The sequence below is a fragment of the Bos indicus x Bos taurus genome, chromosome 20, assembly GCF_003369695.1.
Source record: "Bos indicus x Bos taurus breed Angus x Brahman F1 hybrid chromosome 20, Bos_hybrid_MaternalHap_v2.0, whole genome shotgun sequence".
NCBI classification, from domain to species: Eukaryota; Metazoa; Chordata; class Mammalia; order Artiodactyla; family Bovidae; genus Bos; species Bos indicus x Bos taurus.
The window spans coordinates 63,493,753-63,506,483 of record NC_040095.1 but is presented as its reverse complement, the minus strand read 5'-3'; the positions used below and the strand labels follow the sequence as shown (position 1 = coordinate 63,506,483).

The 12,731-nt window shown below is 42.2% G+C and overlaps 1 protein-coding gene across 5 annotated transcripts in view; it reads right to left on the bottom strand.

Moving 5' to 3' along the window:
* SEMA5A (semaphorin 5A) overlaps window positions 1–12,731 on the bottom strand; it is a 565,569-nt gene that overhangs the window by 420,911 nt on the left and 131,927 nt on the right. For all 5 annotated transcript variants that reach the window (XM_027520271.1, XM_027520273.1, XM_027520269.1 and 2 more), the window contains exon 2: window positions 9,831–9,923. The gene's annotated coding sequence lies outside the window, so the exon portion shown is untranslated. The remainder of the gene's footprint in view (window positions 1–9,830; window positions 9,924–12,731) is intronic.

The following is a 12,731-nucleotide window of genomic DNA, read 5'->3' as shown; positions in this document are numbered from 1 at the left end:
TTTTTCTTATTCTTGCTATTAATATAACATCCCAGAAAAAAAATTTCTAAGAACTTGACAAAATCCCTATTACATCTGGATTATGGACTAATCTGAGAAGAGCATCCAGAGAAGGCAATGGCAGCCCACTCCAGTACTCTTGCTTGGAAAATCCCATGGAAAGAGGAGACTGGTAGGCTGCAGTCCATGGGTTGCGACGAGTCGGACACGACTGAGTGACTTCACTTTCACTTTTCACTTTCATGCATTGGAGAAGGAAATGGCAACCCACTCCAGTGTTCTTGCCTGGAGAATACCAGGGATGGGGGAGCCTGAGGGGCTGCCATCTATGGGGTCACACACAGTTGGACATGACTGACACGACTTAGCAGCAGCAGCAACAGAGAAGAGGATCAGTCAGTTCAGTGGATCAGTCGTGTCTGACTCTTTGCAGCCACATGAACTGCAACAAGCCAGGCTTTCCTGTCCATCACCAACTCTCAGAGCTTGCTCACACTCATGTCCATCGAGTTGGTGATGCAAAAGTGAAAAAAATAGAAAGCTGCAACAAATGTGATCAGCTCCTAGAACCATGGCAGTGGAATGATCAATCTAGCATACAACGGCTTATCAAATTTAGCAGGGGAAATCAAAAAAAGAAGTCATAGTTAGTTGGGATTTAGTTAGATTTGCCTACTAAAAATACGCTTGCTTCAGTGAAGATATTTCAGAATGAGCACTTATATGGGCAACATGTGGTCACTCATTACTTCACTGATGTTCCTTCATCTTTGGGTCCTACTGTGTGCCTGGCCTGTGGATGCATCCTACTGCTGTTCATAGCTCAGAACTTGCATCTGTGTTCAGGGATGAGTGATAAAAATGGTGGCCAGCTGTCTGCAACTTTCAGTGAAAAACATTTTTGTGTATACATATGTGTAGGGCTTCCCTGGTGCCTCAGTGGGAAAGAATCCACCTGCAATTCAGGAGATGCAGGTTTGATTCCTGGGTCAGGAAGATCCCCTGGAGAAGGAAATGGCAACCCACTCCAGTATTCTTGCCTGGGAAACCCCATGAACAGAAGAGCCTGGCGGGCTACAGAAAATGGGATGGCAAAGAGTCATACACGACTTAGTGATCAAACAACAGCAACAAGGAATATGCACATACTTGTAGCCCCGAGTCAATGAAAGATTATTTATCTAAAAGGCACTTCATGGTTGTGGATCATTCAGTAGCTATCAGTCAATTTACCAGAAACTTATAATTAAGCCAAAAAGCTGGGCTTTAGTACACAGTTTTATTTTTAAATACTTATTTTTATTTACTTATTTGGCTTCACCAGGTCTTAGCTGAGGCATATGGTATGTGTTCTCTGATCAGGGATCGAACCCAGGCCCCCTGCATTGGGAGCATGGAGCCTTAAGGCCACTGGACCACCAGGAAGTCCATTTGGTTCAATGTTTCAGTGACACTTCTTTCACTGGCTACTCCTGCTTCAGTGACTTTCATGATCTCAGTGCTAGTGCTTTCTCTGTCTATATGCATATTTACGTTTATTTCATCTGTATCTCTATCTACAAACCCATATATCTATGAATGGTGGTGGTGGTGACGGTGGTGATGTTTAGCCGCTAAGTTGTGTCCGACTGTTTGTGATCCCATATGGACTGCAGCCTGCCAGGCTCCTCTGTTCATGGGATTTTCCAGGCAAGAATGCTGGATGGTGGCCATTTCCTCCTCAGGGGGATCTTCCCAGCCCAGGGATTGAACCCACGTCTACTTCATGGGCGGGCGGATTCTCTACCACTGAGCCACCAGGGAAGCCTGCATATATCTATGAATATACCTATCTCTCTATCCATCTGTCTATAGACAGACTATTCTACTGACCCAGAGGTTTATGGTCCCAGCGTGGCAGGGACTCTGTGAGGCACACAGGGCTGATTTTGAGCATGTACATCCCTGGTAACTACCTCACAGGAAACACAACTTCAGGGTTCTGAGCTTGGCTCAGCCATGCTGCACAGTGCCATTCTTACATTTAATGATACGTACTTCTTGAAGATGAAACTGATGAGATTCCACTGTGACCTTGGCAGTGGGTCCAAGTACTCTGTGTTAGAAATGTTAAAGGCAGGAAGGAACTGCCTTCTGATCTTACAGTGTGGTCGTGGACTATGTGCTGACAGACTACTGCCCACGCCCCTTTCAGGTATGCTCACAACTCACAGACCACTCTGAGCGAGAAACACACTTAGAGAGGCTCGTGCACTCTTTCCTCTCTAAGATGCACTATGAATGAGGTACCCTTATACAGAAACAGCAAAAATTATTTGTGGAAACGGTAAATGGCCACAGCTGGACAATTTGGGGGCAGTCTATAATGGCTACCGCAAATCTATTTAATTATTGTAAAATCATGAAATAAACATCTTAAATCAAACAGAGCATGATCAGAAGGCCAGAGGAGCACACCATTATCACACTCTTAAGGATTATTAAATCATGTTCTAAAAAATTTCAGTCAGAATCACTTCACTAAATAACATGTACATATTCAGTGCTTATTGTGTGTTAAGGATTAGGAAAATAAACACAATCAAGTCAAGGGCTTCCTGGTCTGAAAAGGAAAGGACTACATGTCTACAGGGAACAGTATAATGAGCCCAATTTTAAACTGCCATTATGGGGACAGGCCTAGGAATGTGGCGGTGCTGCATCATTTATCTGGCCATGAATAAGGACGATAAGGCTTGGTAGAAGAGGTGACATATGAACTGAGACTTAATGAACATGTACCCACCTGCTGGGAAAATTACACCAAATACCCTAAACTTTGGTTGGATACAGAGGTTGAATAAGCCCATTCCTTCCTCTTACAGACAATCTCATGTACTTCCAGTTCTGTGTCCAAACTAAAATTAGGTTTCTCTGACCTAGTTTTGAAAATCATCCAGCCATCCATCCAACAAATAATTATTGGCAGCTTTTATGTCTCAGGTCATTCTCTATGCCTGAAGATGGAGCAGTGATCAAAATTGGCAAAAATCCCTGACCTCATGGAGCTTACATTTTGGGGACAGCAGAAACTATACAAATGGTGGGGATGGTCAGGGAAGAAGGGAAGGTCAAGGCACTGCAGGACCCCACAAGACTCCAATGGCTGTAGGACAGGGAGTCAGGCAGTTGAGCTAAATGGCCAGAGATGTGGGAGTCACTCCAGAGAACGGCAGTGTCCTGAAACCAGATGGAGCAAGTGCTTCAAGGAGCTGAGAGGGATGGATTACACTGTAGGAACGCTGCTGACCCTGACTGCAGGGGTGATGCTGACAACATCAACCCCTGGATTTGGTAACATGGTGGTGACAGGTAATCTTAAAGAGGCAGGACTGATGGAAGGACTCAGTGGTCCAAGTGGGTTCAAAAGGAAGTGGAAACACAGGAATTAAGGATAATAAATACAAACAAATGCTTTCAAGCAGTTTTTCTGTAAAGAGAAGAAGAGAATGGGCTCATAGTTGGAGTGGAAATTCAGATCAACAGGTCACTTTTTTTTTTAATGGTAGATGTTTGCTTTCCTATTGGAAAGATCCATCAGAGAGGGGAAAATAAAACTGATGATGCAGGAGAGAAAGGGAAAAACTGTTTAAGTACTGTCTTAGAGTAGGAAAGAAAGAATGGGATATTCATGCCCAAGTTGGAGTCTTGGTCTCAAGAAGAATCAATCAGAGTGGCCAACGGGTGGGTCGTGTGATTGGCCAAATTGGGCAGGTGTCTCACCTTCAAACAATCACTGTAGAAAGGAGGTGACTTTCTGTGGAAACAGGAAGAACCGTTCTCAAAGGTATATGATCACTGAGCTGCGAGCAAGGCAGTCATCTCCCGCCCCCTACCAAAAAAAAAAAAATAATTCTCAACAACGATAAACAGCTTGGATGCACCCACCTAATTCCTCAGCACTGGAAATGGAAGATCTGTTCACTATTTTTAGACACTATTATATGAAAGTATGATGGTATTTACTTCCCAGAATCTACTGACCGTCTTTCCAACCTTGGCTTTGGTTTAACCAAGAGTGGTTACTGCCCAAGCTTGAGGCAAAAGCAAACGAAACAAAATGACTCTGCTCCCTTTGTGGCCTGGGAGGCTAAAAGAGACACAAACACTCATGCAAACCACATGAAAGGCTCCAGTGGAGAAAACATGAGCTGATTAGCTTTGCAACCCTGCAGCTATGGAAGCCTCTCCAGTACTGTGATCTGCAGACCACAAGCAGGAAAATCTTAAGTCCATGAAATCCAAAAATCCAAACACAGGGTCATTTTTATGCCCTTAAGAGAGTTCTGCCAGAAAATATCTCACACACAGTTTAATCAAGGGGCAGTGTACTCACAGGCACATGTAAACCTTCAAACCCAAGCAATTAACCCCATACACAGATATCAGCCCCTCTAATGGGTGCCTGAGAATGAACAGAACACATGGTCCATTCCCAGGGAGAAAAGGATTCTGAACTTCATCACACATTTGTGACTCACAAACATTTATAGTAGTCACAGAGCCGCGACAATAACATAACGTGCAGAAGCTCACCCAAACAAACAAGTTTCAAAGGCCAAAATCCCAACAGGGAAGAGAACAGGAGAGAAAGCAGGGTTTCCCCATTCTGATGCCTTCGACCCTGAACAGTGGAAACACACAGCTCTGCCATCAGTGAAGCTGACTTACGTGGATCAGGATATGACAAAACAGATCAGATCTGCACGGGGCCTTTCCAGATCGCTGCCTGGACAATGGGCACGGATAATGAGATGCGGAGGCCACGGCTTTAGTATTCCAGCCATTATTGAGACTGACAGGCTGAATCTTGATCCCCAAAGGCAAGCACTCAGCATGTTTAAACAAGGGATGTACCTTGTGTCAATAATATACATAGAGATGTGCTGCAAATACCATAAAATGGAATTCCTCTCAGCACAGCAGCCCCAACTGAAACACTGACAGCAGAACTCAGGATTTACCAGCCAAGAAATGTGGAAAACTAAGGAAACATGGAGACTTGAACTGGGGTTCAACATTTCCAACTGGGGTTCAACTCCATCTCCATCTCGAAACCGAAATCTAGCTAATTCTCTATTTTTTGGAACTTACACAATTATGAAACCGTCCTCGTAAGCACATGATAATTAACAATTAATTAATATTTTAGGTGAGTACTCTAAACAAGCGAAGACATCAACCAATACATACAAGATTCCACCAGTCCTGCCTTGGTCTTTCAGACACACCACAGACTATTTTGGTGAAAATCAAAAGTTACATCCAAAAATGAAACTAGAGGAAAAATGCTAACATATGACTTAATAATGCTCAACATAATGAGTTAAGTTCTACTGAATAAAAAGATAGGAAATACTGTTGTTTAAAAAAATAGATAAAAGGCCAAAGTTACCCTTCCCCAAGCTAAAAAAGGAAAGTTAAAGAATGAAAGAATTCCAGTTGTCTGGCTGTAAACCTGATCTCTATTTGTAGGATGAAGCAATATTTCCTTGAGATCTCTCATTCCTACAAATATTCTGATTGTCTGAACATACTCCTCAGATTAAATGTGTGGGATAATTTTTGTCAGGGAGTTAAAAGAGAGGCAGAATAAAACTATGGGAAGAATTACAAAATAAGAGATAGCTATTCTTACATAAGTGAACACTTCCCTGAATGAAAGAGTTGATTATTTTTAATAATATCAGAAGAAAGCAAAGGAAAAAAATGTATTAAGTTTCTAAGCACTGATTGAAATAAATATGCAGGAACTATCTGGTGATACTAAAATAAACTTTGAATTTAAAAGGATAAAGTTAACAAGCTAATATACCAGGGAGAAAGACAACAAAGGGTTAATATTCTTAAAAATAAATTCTGCAAGTATCTGTTAAAAGAACATGGAATCTCAACAGCTAAATGAGTATAAAACAAGAACTAATGATTCTTTCACAAGTAAGTTCCCTTCCTCTCCTCTACTTTCTTTCTTTCCTGCTCTTCTCCCCTTCTCAAAAAACAGCTATCACACAAAAAATTTAAAAACCTACCAAATAATATAATGAGTAAACAATAGAGTATATAAAAGGAGGCAAAACTATCGAATTGATTTAAAAAATTAATGATGATGATGATATTAAAGCTTTAGCAAAACAAATTCTGTAACATATTTTTAGTGAAATAAAAATATCTCGAATACTTCTGCAAAGCCGACTGACAATCTTATTAAAATGCACTGACTCTGAAAGAGTAAATCAACTACAGCTATTCTGGCATAATGAATTCATCTTCAATTAAAAGAAAACCTTCATAATAATAGCTGCTATTGTTTATGAAGCGTCTACCTTATGCTCCAAATTTCTACTCTTCACAAGGTAGTGAGTGTGGGCTGTAAAAGCAAACAACAGCCAGTAGCAGTGGGGTTCAGGAGTCTGCTACACTCCCCTTGTCATGATCCTTTCACACTGTCTGTGATTTTTGTTACCTGAAAATAATACATATCTCCAGCAAAGAAGTCAGAAAGAGAAAAACAAACATCGTATGTTAATGCAAGTATGTGGAATCTAGAAAAATGGAACCAATGAACGTATCTGCAGGGCAGTAAAAGAAACACAGACTTAGAGAATGAAGATGTGGACACAGTCGGGGAAGGTGGGTGGGATGAGCTATGATGCTAGTACTGACATTTACACTAGCACATGGAAAATCGCTGTGGGAAGCCTCTGCACAACACGGCAGCTCAGCCCAGTGCTCTGTGATGACCTAGATGGTGAGAGGAGGGGGTCCAAGAGGGAGGGGACACGTGTGTACATATGGCTGATTCACCTCACTGTACAGCAGAAACTAATACAACATTCTAAAGCAACTATACCCCAATTTTTAAAAAATATGCAGTAAATTACATATGCATGATAGACTATTATGATTCATTCAAATAAAATATATTAACAATATATTTTCAATTACATGATATGCTATTCAGTTCAGTTCAGTCGCTCAGTCGTGTCAGACTCTGATATGTCATTATCATTTGTATATAGCATAAAAAATATACATTATAAGAAGTGAAAAAGCAGCATGTTAATTTTACGTCTAGTGGTGTTCCCACTCTGTACAACACTCACAAAAGACTGTATTAAATGACAACAGTGACTGTCTTTGACGGAGGCACTGTGGGTGAATATTCCCCTTCTTTTACATAATTTCCATAATCAGCTTTCTCTACTTTAATCTTCTTTTCATATTTTTGAGCTGCAAAAATACAACATTCTTCAGAAAGTTTTAGATCGTGACTATATGGTTTATAATCTCCCCCAGTAGCTCAGCTGGTAAAGAACTAGCCTGCCAATGCAGGGGTTGCAAAAAACATGGGTTTGGCCCCTGGGCTGGGGGAAGATCCCCTGGAGAAGGAAATGGCAACCCACCCCAGTATTCTTACCTAGAAAATTCCATGGACAGAGGAACCTGGAGGGCTAGAATCCATGGGTTGCAAAGAGTCAGACAGGACTGAGCGTGTGCATATAAGCACACATGCACACACACACACACACACACATACACATTTGGTTCATAAAGGGCCAACACCTCGACCCCAGAGATGACCTGTTTAGAGTCTGGTATATATCAAGGTGTGATCTAACAGACTTTGTAACACACAGGCACTTGGATGCAGAAATAGTATGAGTGTGTTTTTAAGATGAATGCGATTATATTAAGTATATTATTTTGCAACCTGATTTTTCCGATTAATAAGGTACCACACCTAGCTCTCCAATACTTTTATAATCTAAATTTTACTTTTCATATCATTGCTATTAAAGTGAAGAACACTTTTCCATTACTTGTAGAAGTACCGAGAGACCAGTGGCTCTGGAAAAATGTATATCCTCAAAAATTATACAACATCAGGCTCACATGCTTGCTACAATTACTTACTTCTGTGAATGAAGGAATGAACAACTAGAACAGGTCCCCACTTAAACTCCTTCAGGAAACACAAATTAACTGTTTTTCCTTTATCCTTCTTGTTAGATGATAAGCAGTAAGGTAGAGAGTCTAGCAGGCCTTGAACTGTCAGATATATCCTTTCACAAGAAAAAATTTTAAAAAATCGAAACCCCACCGCATCTGATGTATGTGGCAAAGAGGGTTGCCATATTACCCCATGATTTAAGTATGTCAATCTTGTTCACACTTGTCTTGTAAACATCTGCTTTTGTTCAGAATAAAAGGTGAAGATTTGATACCAGAATACTTCTGTACAATGTAATTATAAGAGAGCCCCCAAGATAATTGCATGATTGCCCTAATATGTATAAGGTATACATGTTAGGAGTATGTACGTAGCAGCATGTATGCTCAGTCACTCAGTCGTATCCGACTCTTTCCCACCCCATGGACTGTGACCTGCCAGGCTCCTCTGAACATGGAAATTTCCAGGCACAGTGGGGTGCCAATTCTATTCCAGAGGACCTTCCCGACCAGGAACTGAACCCAGGTCTCCTGTGTCTCCTGCACTGGGAAGAGGATTCCTTACCACTGAGCCACCTGGGAAGCACAGCAACAGGTATACGGCTACCAAATAAAAATGTCCCGTTTAGAAATTATATGTAGACCAAAATAGGAAACGCTGTCTGAGCTTATTTGGTAAATGAGCTGTTGCTGCTGCTGCTGCTGCTAAGTTGCTTCAGTCGTGTCCGACTCTTTGCAACCCCATAGACGGCAGCCCACCAGGCTCTCCCGTCCCTGGGATTCTCCAGGCAAGAACACTGGAGTGGGTTGCCATTTCCTTCTCCAATGCGTGAAAGTGAAAAGGGAAAGTGAAGTCGCTCAGTGTAACCGACCCTTAGTGACCCATGGACTGCAGCCTACCAGGCTCCTCCATCCCTGGGATTTTCCAGGCAAGAGTACTGGAGTGGGGTGCCATTGCCTTCTCCGGGTAAATGAGCTAGACATTGATTACTAGTACCATCTTGATCAGGCCCTTCTGGAGCGAAGCTGTAGTCTAGGTGTTTGGACTCCGACTAATACACTCAGGGCATACTGACTGTGATAAGCACTGAACACCAAATGCAGCCAAGAAGTAGATTTTTGCAGTTACAGTAGACTGTTCAAAGTGGCTTATGATTAACTACTGAGCATCCAAGATAAATTTTGTTAAGGGACTCATACCTACTGGCCACTAAAACACTCTCACTCTCTACACTGGGATCTTGGAGCACTGCGTGTAGACCAAGGTTCAATAAACTACAGTCATGTGGAACAAGTCCAGCTCAGCTTGACGTCTGTATTTGTAAATTTATATATATCATCTGTGGCTGCTTTAGGCTATAACACAGAGCTGAGCTGATACAAAATAATGATGATGATGACATGATAGAGATGACATGGCCAACGAATCCTGAAATGTTTCCTCTCTCACCCGTTTCAGAAAAAGTTTACTATCTCCTGGTATAGCCTGCTGTTCAAAAAATTGATTTCTTGTTATTTAACATGAGCTTTGAAGATCTAAGTATTTCCAGAACAGAATAAAATCGTGTCTGTCCTTATTCTCAGGAGGCATGTTTAGTGCTAAGAGGTAGTACTGGATTAAGGTTAAGAACATGAGTTCACATTACAGCCCTGCCTCTGATCACTGGTAAGCTCTTGAGTCCATTGCTTCACTTCTCTGTGCTTTCAGTTTCTCTCTGGAAGCCTGCTCATTCTTTCACTGCCTTTCTGGACAGCTGAGATAAGTGATGCTCACATCCATCATGATTCTCAATCTATGAAATCATTGGCTTCTTCATTTCCCATTTGAGTGTCCAACTTACCAAGGAGGAAAGGGGTGGAGCGTGTCCTCGACCATGTATCACACGAAGGATCCACAGCCACTCGGGTGGTTCAGCAACTCTCACACACCAATGCTTCAGCAAAGACAAGGGGGGAAAAACAGAGATTATATTAACCCATTTGAAAAGCGGCCATGGTCATTGCTGATCGATTCTAGAAAGTTCCATGAATCCCCTGCACAACCAGCTGCATTGACAATGTAAGGCTTAGCACAGAGCAACTTGGAAATCACAACGTGACAGCCCTAGCCTTTTATCCCATACCAATGGGCTCCTTTCCTCAGAAAAGGAGAAACAAAAATTCAGATATCATTAATACAGGAAAATAAATCTCATAAAACAACCAAAAGGACCATTGCACACCTGTTTAAGTTACCTTAAGTAGTTTGAGCATCAAATTCCAATTGTGTGAATTTGCCCATTTTATGATGGGTCTTTCATTCTGTTTTTGGAAATGCATAGTACCTTAAGTAATGCATTTCAAAAATAGGAGATGAAGTCAGAAGGTATACAATAAACTATACTAGATTCAGAACTTGTGTTTTTATTTACATATTAATTTATTTGATGCAAAATATGAAGCTTTTTTCTAAAGGAAATTGTAAACCATAAAAATAATTCACATTACTAAAACAAATTTAAAGAAAATCCTAAAAGCTTAACACATATGTGATGAAAGATGACTGCGAAGCACGAGCTTCCGCAGAACCATGTACAACAGAAATTAAAGAAATGCGTTACTTTCCATTTCTTATTCAAAAAAGAAATTTCTCCATTACTAGTTAAGGATGTCTCCTACTTCAGCTACTACATTTTGGGGCTCGTGCTTGTCCTGTTGTCCAAGTTTCCTTCTACTCACACAGTCCATAGCTTCTGGCTGCCATAAACCTCAAACACACTGAGGTTGCCTATCCCAGGGTTTCCCAGGTGGCAAAGTGGTAAAGAATCCGCCTGCCAATGCAGGAGACACAAAAGACGAAGGTTCGATTCCTGAGTAGGGAAGATCCCCTGCAGTAGTGAATAGCAACCCATTCCAGTATTCTTGCCTGGAAAATTCCATGAACAGAGGAGGCTGGTGGGCTACAGTCCACGGGGGGGCAAGGAGTCAGACATGACTGAGTGACTGAACATGCCTATCCCAGCATGAACGCTTGGGCAGCAGCTGAGAATGATGACAAGAACAGGGGGAGAAGAAGCTTCCAGAACATTCTGAAACATTCTGGCTGTCCCCCTATGCAATGATTCCCATACCGTCTACTTAGTGATTATCTAAAGGCCATCTGCCTGCAGAAGGACAACTGGATTACAGCATCTGGAAATTTATATAATTTTCTATCTGTTGAAATGCCATTTGAAAGTCCTGAGGTTCAGAGGCCAGAGGACAATGGCTAGGTGACAATGTCTTTCCATGAGGCTTTCTGCCTCCATTAGGCATATTCATGGGAAGGGAGGGGGCAATCCAAAGTAAAATATTCAGAATTGCCCCGGAAGGCATCCACAGCCCAGGTGCACTCCTGCACTGCGGCATCACTGACCCCTTGAGGTCCCAGCTGAGCCTTTGAAAGTCTGTGACTTCATCCTTTGGAAAGGAGGAGAGGCAGCTGTAAATCTTCAAGGCCAAAAAGGGAGGAAGGGAGCTCTCCCCAAGGTAAGAAGGCATACTCGGCCCAGGAAAAATTCCTAGGAGTGGCCAATTCCTTTCTCACAACACCAGTAATATCTCCTTTGGGTGGGGCAACAAATGTGTTAGCTGGGACTTCTTGACTAAACAACTTGAATACAGTAACTTCCTCTCTTGATCTATTTTACAGTTAGTACAAAAATTTTTTTCCATTTGGTTATCTCTTAATCAAAATTTAACTGATACAGTTGGATAGGCCCACTGGTTACTGCCATGAACGTCCAGCAATTCTTAAAGATTCCCATGTGTCAGAATTAAGTTAAAAATGAGAGAGTGATAATTAGGTCTGAAGGCTGAGTTCTCCCATCCTCCCTCAGTGAGATCATAAATTAGCTGATGTAGCCCCTTAGCTAAGACATCCAAGGGTCACACCTACAGAGAACAGCTATCCTCTTAAAAGGCAAAAATGATGGAGGCCAAATAGGACATTGAAAGAATCCAGAATTGTTGACAGGACCACACAACAAATACTGCAGGAGGTGAACTTTCCTGCTGAATCCAGGTGGGGACAGCCTGCATCCTGGACAGCCAGACGTGCCAGGCTCAACCTCAGACCTAAAAGCGAGGCCCTTCCTTGTGAAAAGGCAACACTCAAGGGACAGAATGCCCAGACAGAATTCACACAGTCTTGGGGGACAATAGAATGCCCTTTAGAATCTGAAATCTAAACAAGAAACTAGTTCCAATATCAGGATTCGGGACACACGCCCTGAAAGGTTTTAACTATGCTTGCAGTTACATCAACAGTGAAAAAGACATTTTACCACTCTAGCCCATGATAGCCAAACAGACACCATCAGGACCTCCTACTCTGGAGGGTCAACCCTTGTCTGGATAGGTGTGCCACCCTCTAAAGCAGGAGTCCTCAACCCCTGTGCCATGGACCAATATTGAACCAGGCTGCAGAACAGGAGGTGAGTACATGAAGTTTCATCTATATTTACAGCGGCTCTCCATCACTTGCATTACTGTCTGAGTTCTGCCTCCTGTCATATCAGCAGTGGCATTAGATTCTCGTAGGAGCACGAACCTGACTGTGCTTGAATCATCCCAAAACCATCCCCCTCCACCCCGGTCCATGGAAAAACTGTCTTCCATGAAACCGGTCCTTGGTGATGAAAAGGTTGAGGACTGCTGCTGTAAAGGAATATACACCATCCCACAGGACACCCACGTGCGCCGAGCAGTGTAGGCACAGGCTT